Source organism: Cebus imitator, unplaced genomic scaffold, assembly GCF_001604975.1.
Source record: "Cebus imitator isolate Cc_AM_T3 unplaced genomic scaffold, Cebus_imitator-1.0 Scaffold42, whole genome shotgun sequence".
NCBI classification, from domain to species: Eukaryota; Metazoa; Chordata; class Mammalia; order Primates; family Cebidae; genus Cebus; species Cebus imitator.
The window spans coordinates 12841232-12858882 of record NW_016107357.1 but is presented as its reverse complement, the minus strand read 5'-3'; the positions used below and the strand labels follow the sequence as shown (position 1 = coordinate 12858882).

Here is a 17651-nt window from a genome sequence, read left to right as displayed (position 1 = left end):
CAAGTGCTGTACTTTGTAGTTGCATGTTCTGCGTCCCAACAGGGACTGAGACTAGCGTGTTAGCAGGAGTCAGTGATAAGTGGGCAGATTATAGATAGATTTTAAAGGTAGAGACCACAGGGTTACCTGGTGGGTCGAATGTCAGGTGTGAGAAAAAGAAAAGTTAAGAATGACTACAGGTTTTTACACTAAGCCACCAGAAAAAAAACAAAAAACAAAACAGAATTGCCATCAACCGAGATGGTGAGAATGAGAACTGAAATGGGGGTGGGGAGACAAGTGTTTGGCTTTGGATTTGTTAAATTTGAGAAGTTTTTAGACATTCAGTGGAGATGTCAAGTGTGAGGTTGGATATCTGAGTCTGGATTGTGGGAAAGTCCTGGAACAGAGACATTTGGGATTGGCATTTGAAGCAACGATACTGGACAATATCACTCAGGAAGTGGGAGTCACTTAAGAAGCCCTTGCTGATCATATGTGATGACATTAATACTGTGACAGCACCTTCCCTCCAATGGACAAAATGGACAGCACCCCGTGAGAAAAAGAAAGCCATATTCTTATTTTTTAAAATATCTAGACGTCTATCGAGCTAATCACTTTGTTAAGAAACTGAATGCCAAGCACCACTTGGTGACATGCTGAACCTGAGTGAGAACTTCTAGGCAGAGCCACGGGCTTTTCCTCTTGCCTGGAGGCTGCCATCTAAGGAGAATGCTAAGTTGAACTATTACTTTCATTGGACCCAACCCATCTCCCAGCCAGACAGCCTAAAAGTACCTTGCACACATTCACTAAGTTGACTCACAACCTTCAAGATAGGCCAAGACTGTAGACAGGGAGTTTAGATTTTAAGCTTCCTAATCAATACGCCTACAGACACACTCACTGAGAACAGAGCTCACCTTTTCCTCTCTTCTTACTCCTCTCCTCTTCCTTTCTTCCCTGCCATTTTAGGTCCAATACAGCAGGGACCTGTGAGAATTGTGATGGTAGTAAGGCGAGGTTCCAAGAAGCAAAGAGGGCACTCAAAGAAATGCTGAATACAAAAGGAAATGCCGGGAAACAAACAAGACCAGAGGACTGCCGGCCTCCCGATCAGGAAGAAGCAGGAACACATTCACTGCTTCCATTTATTAAGGGAATCTGATATCTCAATTCAGGCCATGGTATCAGAGTAGAATTCATACAATTAGTTTGATGAATCCAATGAAACAAAAACTTAGATTAATGGATTAGTGATTAAATGCCATAAATTAGTGAAAACAGTAGAATGCATGAAACAAACACACATCAATGCTACAGGAGTTTAATCTGGGTCCTCCTTCATGCAAGGCACTATACTTGGCACTATTTAAATATAAACAGGATGTGGCTTCCAGGGACACAGATAGCTGTGGGACCAGCGTCTTTAACACTGATTTCTCACTAGAGTACACAGAAACATTTCCCATAAATATTCATCATAAACAATAATCCAAAAATATCCCTATGAGTCTGATGGGAAAAAAAATAAATAACGAAGCTACCCAGCAACAGCTTTTTCAGTGTAAACACAGAAGTTGGAAGGTGGAAGAATGTCAACACGGAAGACAGGAGAATGTTAAGTGAGAGGAAGTCCAACTAGGTTTCAATGAATTGTATCCCTTGCATAATAAAGGGACAGCAGTATTTGACATGAAAATAGCACAGGAAATGAGGAACACCCAGGCAGACTTGCTATCAGATTGGATGGAACAGTGATTTAAAGAAACTCCAGCTCCATTGCCTTCAATTAATAAGGAAGGCATCCTCAGATGGGATCAGTACAATACAATCTCACCTTTGAAAATGGAAGCCAAAGGGACCTCCCCAGTTTAGCATTAATGGCAAAGTTTGTCAGACATTAGCCATGCTATTGGAATTTTCTAAATTAACATTAAGTACCAAGTGAGACCTGGTCTACGTTTACAAAAATAAGTGATCAGATTTCAGAGATCAATATTCAAGAATCAATTTAGATAAAATTAATTCCCAGTTAGTAAACTCTTTCGGAAGAAAGATGTAAAAGGCAAAGGAGAAATTTTAGAACTCTGAGAAATGTTCAAATATCTAAGGTACTACGCTGTCTTTGAGTTAATGAAAGGGTCTCTGTTTGGATAATTAAATCATGCCTGAGGATGAAGAGGTAACATAATCCTGAAAGAACCCAGGAAAGTCAGCAATACAGGAAAATGGACTTGCAGCTGGAATGTCCTGGTAAGTAGGATGGCATAAGATTGTGCAAATCCTGGAAAGACAGTAGATTCTTTCTATGAAGTCCTATATGAGTGAAATTTCACACTGAGGGGCAAAATGGAAATATCAACCATGATCCACTAAAACCTAGAGAGTTTTGTCTGCTCATATTCAAATGGTATCGACTGTCACACTGGAGACCCAGTGTGTGGACACGCATGATATCAATTTAGCTACCGTTTTACTGAGCACTTCCTTTTGTAGGACCTGATTTAAACACCTTATTCTAAACATGGACTAAATAATAGTATCAATGAAGCAGGTCTATTATTATCACCATTTTATAGTTGGTTAAACAGAACAGCAGTAAGGTTCAAAGTCACACTGCCAGTGAGGGATAGTTCCAGAGCTCGTTGTTACAGAACACATGACTTCCACTTTACATAACATGAGAGCAGCAAGTGCACACTGAATGAATGCATGTGAAATCTCAGCGCCAACAAAATGAAGCAGGTGTTCCAGGACAGTAAATTCAGGAGAGGCCAAAGGCTGTGTTATAAAAAGTCAGAGTTACAAGGAGTATTGACCATTGCAAAGACCAGCCATCAATAAATGAAAATCTCATTGTTTGTAAACTGTAGGGAAGAATGCTACTAGCATATCAGCACAAAATAAATTAACATTGTGTAAAATAAGTTTATAAATATTGAGAGTGAATAGACCAAGGTCATTTCAAAGCAGGTTGCAATGAGAAAATTATTAACAATGTTTTATAGCACATGTCTACATTGGCTCACTCTCCCCAGTGACAGGTTAATTACGTGATTTTACTAAAAGATTTTGATTTGTACCTATAAATTTATTTATTTGCAGCATTTCTCTGCTACCAGCTGTCTGTGGTAGTTCTAGGTTACCTAGAACTCTCAAGAGAGGATTCCCGAGTTCAGCAGAGTTCAGTCTTTCCCAGGCTTTTGACTACTCATTATAAATTCTCTAGATCTAGAACCAAACAAATGCATCATTATCAAATTGGCAATGATTCATTTCTCATTTTCAGGGTATCGTTCAGTAAGTTGTTGTTAATTCTCTGTCTCTTTTTCTTTGATGTTGATAAGACTTTACAGAGAGAAGGAAAATAATCAGATATGAGTCCTACAGATTTAATAAGCAGTAACAAAGAAAGGATTTCTCTTTGGAGATATATTTGACTGTCATTCATACATTCACCTAATGCTTTATTATATTTTTCTCTTTTTTTTTGAGACAAGGTCTCACTCTTGTCACCCAGGCTAAACTTCAGTGGTGTGATCATAGCTCACTGCAGGCTTGAACTCCTGGACTCAAGTGATCCTCCCACCTCAACCTCTTGAATAGCTGAGACTATAGGTGTGAACCACTGTGCCCAGCCAACTTTTTTTTTTTTTTTTTACAGGCTCTCATTTTGTCACGAAACATGGAATAGTCGTGTGATCATAGCTCACTGCAGCCCCAACCTCTCAGCCGCAAGGGATCCACCCAACTTTTTTTTTTTTTTTTTGGTAGAGATGAGGGCTTGCTTTGTTGCCCAGGCTGGTCTCGAACTCCTGGCCTCAAGCATTCCTCTCACTTCCACTTTCCAAAGTGCTGAGATTACAGGCATGAGCCACTCACTGTACCCTGTCTCTAATGTTCCTTAAATGCCTACCACATGCCAGACTCCACGTTAGGCGCTAGGGCCACGAAGTGAATATGATGCTATCCACAGGCTCAAGAAAATAAGGCTTGGTGACAGCAAGAGTCACATCAATAGATGACTAATAAAAGTAACAAGTTAGATTCAGTGATAAAAGCAGCAGTCATTCTTAGAACATCATGGAGGGAGATTTGGCCCAGCTTGAGGGGGTTTAAACATGACTCCCCGAGGAAGTGACTGAGTTAGGGATCTATGCTAGCTGATGCAGGAGGAGGCATGGATAATCCAAAACAGCAGTTGCACATAAAATAAGATTTGTGTTTTAGAATAGCAGGCATTTCATGTCATATCATTTTACCTTCCCAATAATTTCCAAATCATTTCCCTCCAAGTTTACATTATGATACTAGATGTACTACATGATCCCACATCGAAGGAAGAGTAGCTACAGGAAATCAGCCTGCCCAAAAGCACAGGCTCTGAGCTTCTGTCACTGCCCTAATAGCCACACTTGAATGTGGATGTAAGATTAACTCATTCTTCCAGCTTTTCACCATTGAGTGATGCAAGTGAAAATGTTGAGTTATGGTAACTTCATGCTGGCAGAGGTACCCAAGGAACAGAGAGTGGGAAAGTGTTTTCAGAACTGGAACACCATCCTGTGACTTAGCTGTCCATAAAAAAAGTCAAGTCAATTATTCCAAACTGTGTTGATGCCTCCGCTTCTGCTGTTTTGTCCTGTGGGGTGGTGTGTGGCTGCTGCTTCCCAGAAAGTCACCATCCTTAGAGAGTTCTGCCCCATTGCCCTTGAACCCTGGAGCACATCTCAAAGACTTGTTGGTCTTGATACTCACGTAGGTAGACACAGCTCCTTGCTTAGACAGGAAGAGAGAGTGGGCAGAAAGAAGGAAAGGAGAAATGAGTAAGGGAAACTTCACCAGGTTTAAAAATGTTTGCTATGTGGCAAGTGCTCAGAGTAGATAAAGCCCACGTTCCAATTTTACCTGCTGTGCCTGTCACTAGTTAATTGGGTATCATCTAATATAGTAATTCTCACTTTCCCGGTTCAGACCTGCTTCTACATGCAGTCTTCTGTCGCCCTTGAAGCACACAGCCTAATAAATCAGCATGAGTCAATGACAAAAGAAAAACCAAATGCTTGCGGTATGGAAAGCAGGTCAGTAAAAAGCTAACACTATCACTTCCAAGCAGGTTCACTTCACAGCCGCCCACTCACGTGCCCTTGTCAGATGCTTTCACTAAATGGAAAGACAGGCTAACTTTTCTCAGCAATCCCTGCTGACAGCAGCAGGCATATTTGGGTTTGCTTTCTTGCTTTCTGGTGCATATAACTGAAAGAGTTGTGACCTGGAGATTAATTTACAATATTTTAAAAATTGCTTAGAATGCCGATTTATTGCCTTACCTAGTGGTTTGCATCTGAGAATATGCAGTCTCATTCTTTCTTTCTCCTGGTATTTCCCTAAAATACGGGCATTAACACACACACACACACACACACACACACACACACACACATACACACACACTTTTAAAAATTCTTCTTGATAGACAGAAGAAGGAAAAAATTGGGGGACTTTGTTTTAAAAATGGAATATTATCTTCTTAAACAACTTGTGTTTAAAAAAAGCCCCAATCCACACTTGATCTTCTTAAGCCAGGAAAAGTGAGCTCACACTGGGTCCTGGGAGGATGTTTCCACGTGTGTCATTATTTTGTTTAATTCTCACAATAACTCTCTAAATCCCTTTTGAGGATAAGGAGACTGGGGCTGCGAGAAGTTATTTCAAGGAGTAAATAAAATATTCAGGCCCACTTGGGTTTTATGCCAAAGGCTATGCTTTTACAAATACACAGTACTGTTGCCCAGTTGTGATGAAACATAATTTATGAATTTCACTGAGGGAATTTCACAGAAGGAGAGAATTTACTTTTCCCTCTAAGGCAGAGGCTTTACATATGTAACTGTTAAAAGACACAAGAGCTTGTGGGTCTGATGGTTGGTCTGGGCTGTTGCTGTTGGGCGAGATGCTGACACCAGCAGGAAGACGTGGAATGTGCTCAGTGGCAAAGGATGGCACCCACAGTAAGGCTGCCAGATCCTGGACCAGGCGGTGTTTCCCAGTCTGGAGGTGCTCTCCTCAGCTGTCTTAGGAAGTTCCCAAGCAGCCAGCCCAGATACTGCCTGTTCCTTACACCCAATGGATTTGGCAGGAAAAAGGCCAAATTGGCCACACGGAAGCACAAAGTGAGGTCAGAACAACTTCCTGTTTGAGGAAGGTCTTTCATTGGCTATTAGGTTCCATTCACCACTCCACGCCTTACTCCCACCCCAAAACACACACATGCTGTCCACAGCCAGGCACTGGCCATCCCCACCACATGGCCCCACTGGCCATGACTGGGCACCTTTTGCTTATGAACCTAGTATCACTAGAAGCCAAAGATGCTAAGAAAATGTGCCCGGCTAGTAAGACACACACACAGAGGTCTCCTCTCCTTTAATATGCAGGTGATAGATACATGGGTGATGAACAAGTATCTGCTTCATTAGGACAATCTGCTTCATTAGGACAAACATACACCAGGTGGGAAAGGACCATGCAATACAAAGTCTCCCAGTGAAACAGCCTGAATAAAGCGTTTTGCTTCTCCCCAGAGTGATTCATTTTCTAAAACCCTTTCATCTGAATAGCCCTTGGACCTATCCAAGAGGGCCCCTGCCCTGGGCATCATGCTAGAGAACCCTCACTCCAGATTTCTCCAGACTGCCCCTCCACAAGGTGCGGTGGTAACATGGTCAAGAGATGTGCCCCTTCGATTTTGGTCTGTGTTCATGGTACCCAGAACATGGGAATTTCCTGCCCAATGTCCCTGGGACCACTTCTTAAACTCAAGCAAGCCTCTTCCCCAGCTTAGGCTTCTGAGTGTGCACAGTATGGCCAGACTGTGCATCCCTAGGCCTGAGGCTGCAGGGGGCTGGCTGTGTTAAGGGTGTGTGGAAGGAAGGTTGGGTGGAAGGGGCTGCTGTGGGTGGGCTTCCCCAGGAAGCTGCCCTGAGGTAGAGTTAACATGCTGGATGTTAATTAGGGAGTCTCTTCTGCTTTGTACCTGTGAAAGTGCAGAGAAGAGGCAAGATTGCACAGCGCCGCAAAGCATACCTGACAAACACCTCAGCCAACCCACAGGGAGCTCTGGAGCCAGGGCGCCCTTCTTCCAAGTTACCATAAAGGACAAGGCTTTTATGCCTCTGCATTGATTGGATACCAGATCCAGGTGCAACTTTGGACAAAGCCATTTTCTTTAGCCCCCACAAACATGAAAGAGGCTGACAGCTGGGGGTAGCTGCCGAAAGCAGAACCTTCCTTCCAGAAGGAGGATCTGGGCAGTGCATCCAAGCCCCCGCTGCAGAGCAGGGAGACCGGACTCAGACACACACGCTGGAGTGTCCACACACGCATCTGAAAGACAGTCATGGTGAGGGATAGAGAGACGTGCAGCCAGTAGAGCTGGAGGCTGGATTCAGGGGACCAGCACTCTGGCACCGCTACTTTCTGATATAGAATCCAAGGAATTCCAGCATTCTAAACTCACACCTGCTCTCCTAATCATGAATCATTAAGAAGTCATATTTGTGGCCGGGTGAGGTGGTTCAGTCCTGTAATCCTAGCATTTTGGGAGGCTGAAGCGGACGGATTACCGAGGTCAGAAGTTCAAGACCAGCCTGGCCAACATGGTGAAACTCCATCCCTACTAAACATCCAAAAATTAGCCATGCATAGTGGTGCATGTCTGTAGTCCCAACTACTCAGGAGGCTGAGGCGAGAGAATAGCTTGAATCCAGGAGGCAGAGGATGCATTGAGCCAAGATTGCACCACTGCATTACTATTTGTCAAGTGTATTAATCATGTTCTTTTTCATTTTCAGTATTTAGGATGCTTTGACATCTTGGGGCCTTGCTGGTTCTAGGGGGACTGTTCCTCCCAGGGTTATTCCTAGACAGAGTAAACAATTCACCGGAGACTACATCCTTGTTAGGATAATCAAGCAGTCCAGGACTCACACCCCCAACCACCTCCTGTATTGGGCTCTCACACTCTGGGCCACTATCCCTTACTCCTGGCATCAGGTAACTAGGGACACCTTCTACACCCCAGAGCCCACTGATATTATTCAAACTAGCTAATCCCAAGCCTGGCTGTCCTGCCTTTCCCATTCTTTCTCGCAGAAACCGCAATAAAGACACTTGCCCACATCTTCCCCTCACTCTCTCTGCTTCCTCACCAAGCCTAGTACATCCCCATGTGGCCTGGCATAGCATGGCATGTCCCAGCTCTCGGGAACTGTAAGTAGCAAATTCCTCTCAATGGCAACTGTCTCCTGATCTGTTGGCCTCACCATGCCTAAATACTAACAAAACCTACATTTTAAAGCGTCAAGGTAGGACAATAGACCATTGCTATATTTAGCCATTTACTAGACTGATTTATCTCTGGAACTACGCGGGTATATGGTATAGGGGCCTTGTCATGTATCATGGCCCCAGCTCCACATGCATTAGGAGTGAGCCTGTTTTTACCAATATTCCCAGTTAATTGTGAAATGGACAAAGGAAGAGAGAAAGGCAAGCCTTCTTAGCTATGAGCATGACATTACGAAGGGGCTAAATTTCAACCTTTTCAAAATAGTCCGGGGGAACATAATCCTTGATCTCCCACAAACCCCAGCAATGTGTATTATGAGGCTCCCAGACAGTACTTTCCTGGGAGAAGCGCTAGGGAAGGAGGCAATACCGCGCACTCAGCACAAGGGCCCATGGGCGGCTGGGAGTGTCCCTGTTGGTACAACTCAGAGTATTCAACACAGTTCCCTGAAGCTAAAACACGGCACCTCCGGCCATGGCATTTTCGTTTTCTTTCTTTTTGTTTTCTTTTGAGACTGAGTCTCCCTCTGTCATTCAGGCTGGAGTGCAGCGGCGGGATCTTGGCTCACTACAACCTCCACCTCCTGGGTTCAAGCAATTCTCCTGCCTCAGCCTCCCAAGTAGCTGGGACTACATGTGTGCATCACCACACCCAGCTAATTTTTGTATTTTTAGTAGAGACGGGGGTTTCACCATGTTGGCCAGGCTGGTCTCGATCTCTTGACTTCGTGATCCACCCACCTCGGTCTCCCAAAGTGCTGGGATTACAGGCGTGAGCCACTGTGCCTGCCTCTTCTTTCATTTCTTTTCTTTTCTTTTCTTTTTTTTTTTTTGAGACAGAGTCTCACTCTGTCGCCCAGGCTGGAGTGTATTGGTGCAGTGGGCTCACTGCAACTTCTGCCTCCCAGGTTCAAGTGATTCTCCTGCCTCAGCTTTCCAAGTAGCTTGGACTACAGGCATGTGCCACCATGCCCAGCTAATTTTTGTATTTTTAGTTGAGACGGGGTTTCACCACATTGGCCAGGCTGGTCTCAAACTCCTGACCTCAAGTAATCCACCCACATTGGCCTCCCAAAGTGCTGGGATTACAGGCATGAGCCACCGCGCCTGGCCTGGCTGTGCCGTTTTCTGTTTCCATGCAGCACAGCTGGGAAACAGGGAAGGTTGAATGCTGAACTCTGATGGAAACTATGAGTGCTGTCTTCTCCAGGGCCAACCAGCAGGTTCCCTCCTAGAGGGGAGGAGCCTGCACCTCCCCTTCACCTTTCTATACTTGCCCTTCTTCCTGGAAGTAGATCCCAGAAAAACCTGCTTGATACCCTGCACTGGTTTCTCCTGGATCTTGAATAAAATCCAGATCCCTTCCCAAGACCTACATGGTCAGCCTTGCTTGTTCCCTCTTTCCCTTGTCCCCTGTCCCCTGGTTCCCTTGCCCCCTGGTCCCCTCCCCCACTCCCGTCCCAGGTCTGGTTTTCTCATCTCCACTGCAGGAGCTCTTTACCCATCCTCTGTCTGGCACGCCCTGCTCCCTCCCTGTGGGGGCAGCTTGCTTATCCTTTAAGCCTCGTCTTAAATGTTCCCGCCTTTGAGGGCACTTTCCCCGGCAGCTCTTGGCTGCCTGCCACCCTGATAATTTGCTCTCTGATCCCTTCCTGGTGCCTCTGCAGTCCTTTTAACAATGATAATTTTTTTTGTTTTTTATTTTTCTGTCTTTCCCATCAGAATTCGAGTTTCCTGAGGACAGCACCCCGTGGTGGGCTCTCCATACACGTTTGTTGGATAATCTATGAGCTCTCCTACAAAAGTGTGTCTGACCTCACTTTGCTGGCCTTGCTCCTGGAATCCCACTGTTGCTTTATAAAGCAGAAAAGGGCACGTCGGAAAGCCTCCCGGGGCTGAGCACAGGCAGTGGGAGGTGTGGGAGCTGGCTGAGTGTTATGAATTAGCAGAACAGGGGTCGCTGGTGTCTTACATGCCCAAGCTTTGGTGTCAATACTCAGCACCTCCTGCCTGTAAGAAGCCTGAAAATTCTCATCGAAGGCAGGCAGAGCAGCCCAATGTAGGGATATCCGTGCAATCTGAAGGCTGCAGTACCAAATCCTAACCCAAGAACTCAGATTCAGGACTGTGGGTGAAGGGGAGCCTCCCACCCACCCACCTGTTCACCTTCACGTCTATGAGAACAGGTGTTTGTAAGCCAGGGCTCTGTACACCCTGCTTATGCCCATGTCTTAATCAGCTCCCCACCTGCCATCTGATGGGTGTGGCAGAGCCGGTGGAACATGTCAGCTGGAAAGCAAAGGAAAGAATGCTAAAGCTCCCTGCTGTGATGCACCCGTAAGCTGGACACGGCCAGCCCCTCACTGCAATCAAGAACGTCATGCAGCAGCAAATGTGGCAGCAGTCTCGTTTTCAGTCTTTGGCTTTAGAAATTGTATTTGGGGTAATGCTAATGTGAAAACTGCATGTATTAAAACAAAGCGCAATAACACTCAGTGTCTCTAACAGCTTACAATGAGTGTCTTCTTTCCCTTCTCCCCCACCCCCTTCCTTCCTCTCACGCACCCTGAAAGAGCACAGGGTCTGGGAGAATTTAAAAATAGACTCACATGGATTTCAAGTGGAGTAAACTAAATGAGTCCAATTTTCTATGCCTTTCATTTTAAATTATGTGCTGAGTGTCGGGAAGCATAAGATGTAAGTGAGGAGAATACGACATTTAAAATCTAATTTTCAAAAATTGGGTCCTAAGGCAGAACAGTGAAAATGCACTTACACATATAATTGTGCCCGCAAATCAATACTGGCAGAAGAAGGGCCCCCCTTGGCTCGGGAGAGTGCCTGCCAGGGCTCACCAAGCCATGGGAAACCAATTCACTCACCCGGCAGGTATGTGCTCAGTCCGTGCGAGGTGCCAGCTGTGGATCACACTCTCCAGCTCACGGCTTCAAGCACCATGCGAACGCATGAGGGAACTGCACAGGTACAGCAGTCTTTACCACACACAGAGAGAGGGGAAGGACAGAGACCAAGACAGAATAGCCGTGAGCACCAGGAAAGGCACTTTCTCAATGGAGGTGGAGATCAGAGAGGTGTCCTGTCTTGGAGGAGGGAAAGAACTGAGTTGAAATATTAAGAATAAGTGGAGAAAGCTGGACACAGTGGCTCATGCCTGTAATCCCAGCAGTTTGGGAGGCCGAAGTGGGTGGATCACCTGAGGTCAGGAGTTCAAGACCAGCCTGGCCAACATGGCGGAACACTGTCTCTACTAAAAATACAAAAATTAGCCAGGAACAGTGGTGCATGCCTGTAATCCCAGCTACTCAGGAGGCTGAGGCAAGAGAACTGCTTGAACCCGAGAGGCAGAGGTTGGGTGAGCTATCACACCACTGCACTCCAGCCTGAATGACACAGCAAGACCCTGTCTCAAAAAAAAAAAAAAAAAAAAAAAAAAAAAAACCACAAAAAAAAAAAAAAAAAAAAAAAAAAGGCAGAGAACAGGAAAGGTAGTAGGAAGGAATGTCAACAGCAAGAGCTCATATGCAGGGGCTTGGAAGTAGAGGGAGGATGGAACGTATCACGGAAACTGAATGTCCAGGCTGATCAAAGATTAGTCTGTAAGGAAGGTGAGAGAGGATGAGAGGGGAGTTTTGAGAAATAAAGATGGAGGCAGAAAGCTGAGGGCATGACAAGAAAAGTGTGTGAATCCCTGTAAGAGTGTGGATTTTCTCTCACAAACAAAGGGAAGCCATTCAAGAGTCCTACAAGGGAGAATGATATGGCCAGTATCTTAGTCCATTACAGATGGAAAAAGGCGGGTTGTTAGGGAAGGCATTTAGGAAACAGAATTGACAGGACTTCGTGTTAGGCTGAAGTCATTCATTCATTCACTCAGCTACTTACTGAGCAACTACTATGTGCCAGGCACCATTCTAACAGGGCTATGACAGTGAAAAAACAGTGTTAGATAAGTGGATATTTGTAAAAATGCTGAGAGCACTTCCTGACACTTGGAAACCACTATATTACTACTTGTTAAATAGAATGAATAAAATAAAATACATACGCGCTGACATTCCCAGAGGGAAGACAGCTAATAATAAGCAAAGCAGTAAGTAAACATATAATACGCTGATGCTGATAAGCATAAAGGAAGATTGTGTGTTGGGGGGGCTGTCATTTTAAGTTGGGTGGTTGGAGGGCACCTCTTTGAGATGCTGACATTTCAGCCAAGGCCTAATGAAGGTGAGATTTCACAAAGAAAAAAACAGAGAGGAAAGAATCCAGACTGACTCGAGGTTTCTGGCAGCAAGTTTCTAATACGTAGGGTTGGATGTGTCTTTAACAAACCTAAGCAGAGTTGCCCAACAGAAGAAAGTCATGAGGCTTTGGGATCAGCAGAATGGGGAATAGGGATCCACCATCAGTTTACAGGGTTAATTGAAGTTATTAGAATCGTGAGACCATTGGCTATGGGTGGATTGGTTTTATTGCTGCAGTACTGCATTGCCACACATTTAGCAGGTTAAAACAACATGAATGATTCGTTTCATGGTTCTGTAGGTCAGAGGTCCAACACAGAAGGACTCAGCTGGCTCTCTGGCCAGTCTCACAGGCTGAAACCATGGTGAATGCAGGGCTATGCTCCCTTCTGGAGGTTCTGGGGTTCAAGCCATTTTTGAACTCCTGCAGGTTGTTGGCAGAATCCAGTTTCCTGTGTCCCTAGGCTGAGATCCTCGTCTTCTTGCTTGCTGTCAACTTCAGAGGCCGCCCACTTGCCCTGGCTCATGGGCCCCCCTCCATCTCCAAAGCCTGCAGTGGCATGTCATCCAGTACCTCTCACACTTCAAACCTCACTGCCACTCCCTCTACCTCGTGGCTCCTCTGTGCCCAGCCTGAGAAAGTCTTCTATTGTAAGGGCTCATGTGATTAGACTGGACCCATCTAAATAAACCAGGATGCTCTCCTTACCTCGGGATCTATAACCTTCCTCACGTCTGCAAAATCTCTTTGGCCTTGTAACAGCCATCTTCACCACGTTCTGGGTATCAGGGCATGGACGTCTTTGGGAGGGCCATTATTCTGCCTACCACACCAGGCATGTGCAGGGAAATGAAAACCCGCCTGGGGACAGAACCAAAAGAACAAAGCCTAAAGGCTGGGAGCGGTGGTTCACGCCTGTAATCCCAGCACTTTGGGAGGCTGAGGCGGGCGGATCACGAGGCCAGGAGTTTGAGACCAGCCTGGCTAGCATGGTGAAACACCATCTCTATTAAAAACACAAACACAAAAAATAGCCAGGTGTGGCGGTGTGCACCTGCAGTCTCAGCTACTTGGGAGCTTGAGAGGCTGAGGCAGGAGAATTGCTTGAACCTGGCAGGCAAAGGTGGCAGTGAGCTGAGATCCTGCCACTGCACTCAAGCCTGGGTGACAGAGCAACACTCTGTCCTTAAAAGACAGGACGAGAAGGAAGGGCCAGTACAGAGAACGAGATGGAGTGGTCAGGGAAGCAAAGAACCCCCAGGAGGAGATGTCTATAGAAGCCAGTGAAGAACAGTGTTTCCAAAACCATCAACAGAATCAGATGTTGTCGGGAGAGCTCGCAAAATTGAGTAGGATTTGCAACAGAACAAATTATTTGTGATCTACAGCTGCTTTTACGCACATACTCACACATACACGCATGTTTAGGAATCCCTCTTTCAGGTCCTTTCCTAGCAGGCTGCTGTGCTTCCCTCCCCCATCATCAAAGTCAGGTTCCCCTTCAGTCCCCAGGCCTCCCCTGCCCTCTGAGATTTTCAAGTGTCCTGTCAACTGCAGCCTGCACATCCCCTGGTCTGCATACCTCCACACAGGCCCAGCCAGCAGAGCCCCACAGAAGAAACGACGTTCCGGTGCTGTCACCCTGGCCGGGGGCCAGGACCTTGTCAGTCAAACAGACGTGAGCCTGGTTTTGAAATAATCAGCCCAGCTTTATCCCACATGCGTGCCGTCCCTCCTGCTGCATAAAATGAAAGCTCCATGCGCAGAGGAAGCAGAGAATCAAGCCTTTTCCTACTAAATCCGCTGAGATCGATCCCCCGATGTCTGAAAGCACTAAATGCCTATGGAAAATCTATTCTCCAACCCCCACAGTTTCCTGGTATTTGTTTTAAGTATTTAAAAAGTATTAGGCTTGACACCAGAATGGCTAATAAGTTAATGTCCTAGATATTTAGGAGGAGCTAGGTATAAAATTATTGGCTTAAAATGATCCCAGAGAAACCATTTCTTCTAACAAGATCATAAAATGCACTTTCCCAGTGAGTCATATATAACTGGCTCAACTATATAATAAAATGGGATACAGGTTTAATGGAAGACAGAACCTGTTCAGCTTCAGATTAGAGTGTCATTTTTGTCTCAAACTGCTATGTGTTTGAGGGACTGTAGTATCTTTTTTCTGATGCTCTGTCATGAGACTCAGAGATAAGTGAGCAGTTTCTCCTTATCACAGGGACGTGTTATAAATATGTCAGTTGGAGGGTGACTCCTTTGACCAAAAAGAAGAAATTATTAGGAAGTCTAGGCTCAGTTTTTGTTGTACAGGTAACATCGGAAAGGCCTTGTTGCTACCTTAGAATCCATTAAGGTTTAAAAAGAAAGAGATTTTCAAAGGATTGGGAAAATATTTGCATTCTGCCTAAATATCCAAAGATAAGATGAATAAAACTCCCATCTTCTTAATTACAGGTATTGAGGGCTTCTTCTTAACTATAGGTATTGAGATTGAGAGGCATGAAGGGCAGTGTCCTCAGCCACCATCGTACACTGTCACCATGTGACAACAACTCCCAGGATCTTTGAGACAGGTTTGTCACCCTGTATGTAAACCTAGCCCTGCAACTCACTTCTCTGCCAGGTTTTCCTCTGTACCGGTTTAATTATGCAACTCTTCATGACATCTACCTTCCACAAATCAAAACAGTCGAAACCTCTTTCAGAACGAAGAATGCAATGCTCTCGTCTCACTATATTTCACGGCATGGGTGGAGGGAGTGCAGGGGTATCAGACCTACCCCACCCGGTCATGTGCCACCTCACCTGGAGAGGGACAGTGCTGTGTAACTGACCCGCTTACAGCAGGGGCAGCAGAATTAGAAACTGTGGCTAAGTCTTGGCAGGATGCTGGGAGAATACGGACAGGATGAAAACGGCGAATCTATGAGAAAAAAGTGGAGTAGAAGGTGGCTAGGCTGACCGACGAAGGTCAAGGCCAAAGAGGCGTAGATGACTCCAGGGCCTGTGAACTAATCAGGGTTGGAGCCTGAGGCACGGGAACCAGGATATTGGGAGGTCAACTCAGGGTGGTTCTTGGGGTCAGATTTTTACAAGCTCAGGATGTTTCCTGCAGCTGCCCCTCCCCAGCGTGGACACACTTTCCTCTCTTTCAAAGGGCCAGTCATACGAAGCTAGGAAGGCCAGTTTCCTCCTGCAGTTTAAGTACGTTGGGAAGGATATAGGAACCACTTAGGTGCTAGAGAGGAGGAAGCAGTAAAGGTTCTATCCACAAATGCAGTCATATCACATGCACATGTAACTTCCACACATTCAACCAGGTACGCTCTATGTGAATGTTTTATGCAATAAAAACTCAGGAAAATTCTATTTTGCATGTATATTCTATTAAGTGTTCTGCATTGTACACTTCCGCATTTGTATTACTGAAAAGACCCAGACGGGCGCAGTGGCTCACGTCTGTAATCCCAGCACTTTGGGAGGCCCAGGTGGGCGGATCACAAGGTCAGGAGATCGAGACCATTCTGGCCAACACGGTGGAACCCTGTCTCTACTAAAAATACAAACATTAGCTGGGCATGGTGGCGTGCGCCTGTAGTCCCCAGCTACTTGGGAGGCTGAGGCAGAAGAATCGCTTGAGACCAGGAGGCAGAGGTTGCAGTGAGTTGAGATCGTGCCACTGTACTCCAGCCTGGTGACAGAGCAAGACTCCGTCTCAATAAAAAGAAAAGACCCAAACATACAAAACCTGTATACTGTATGGGTAACTTAAGGAATTTTCAAGGGTGACTTTAAATGTGCTTCATTTATGCCTTAGGGTTTTAGCTTTAGAAGCCAAACCCTGGATAAGGTGCAAGTCCCTCTACTCACTGACCTGGCTTTATAAGCCCACCCCAGTAACACTAGGGCTATATAAGGATGCAGGTTGTCTAAAAACTATTTGCATGCCTTTCCTTGTCAGAGTTTACACTGATTATGTTTTCTGAAATCATCTATTGCTGAACAATTCTATATCACGTGTAGAGGACAATGTGTACATTTGTAAGACATTCCCAATGAAAGTCTGAATTTGGAAAATTCAGTCTCTCAATTTTGAGAAGCACTGTAATAAAATTTAGTGCTTTCCTCCTTCCTTACCACCACCCCACCCAAACTTTTGTTAATTTACTTCCTTTGCTTATAAGAATAGATTGTTGAGAAAAATCTGTGCTGAAAAATGCAGGGGACCTACCCCACCCAATGGTGTTCCCAAGTGTTTTGTTTTCCCCTGTTAGATGTCACTTGCATATGAAACACTCGGAACATGCCACAATCCTCTGAGTCTTGGCTTAGCGCTCCACAGAAAGTTCAGAGAGCAGACTGTATCATCCTGCTGTATTAAGATGTTCGGAAATCTCTTTAACACAATCCTTCGTTGTCCCATTTGGCAAGAGCGCCCTCTGAATGTGAGCACACAAGGGCTGTGTCATTTATCTCTCTGGCTCAGTCCCAACCACAAGTTAATCCCTGCAGGCTGTTCAAACAAGAGCAGGAGGCTCTGAGATAAACCCTTTCTTTGGTTTTCACCAAGCCACTCTCTAAATCAATTCCAATGAGGATGCACATCCAAGAATTAAGCTCTGCCCCTCCAACGCGGGGAGGACTGGGACACTCTCCTTCACCACCAGTAACCTTTGGGTTATCACTTCAGAAATGGAAGTCAGGGTGTAATTGTGAAATGGAACAATGTGTCCATCTGATCAAAATAAAGAAGTATTGTATGCATTTTTAATGATTTTATTAAATCATTACATAAGAAACCTACTAATCATTGACTTAGCTGTTTTTTAATCCAACTAGTTAGCCATATATACATTACCTATCTTACAACTACAAAGGATTCCTGTTTAAGAAAAATTAACACACGCCGGGCGCGGTGGCTCAAGCCTGTAATCCCAGCACTGTAGGAGGCCGAGGCGGGTGGATCACGAGGTCAAGAGATCGAGACCATCCTGGTCAACATGGTGAAACCCCGTCTCTACTAAAAATACAAAAATTAG

At 45.3% G+C, this 17651-nt stretch overlaps 1 protein-coding gene across 2 annotated transcripts in view; it reads right to left on the bottom strand.

Moving 5' to 3' along the window:
• The window catches only part of DISC1 (DISC1 scaffold protein), a 368084-nt gene that overhangs the window by 82484 nt on the left and 267949 nt on the right, over positions 1-17651 (bottom strand). The gene's annotated exons all lie outside the window — the stretch shown is intronic.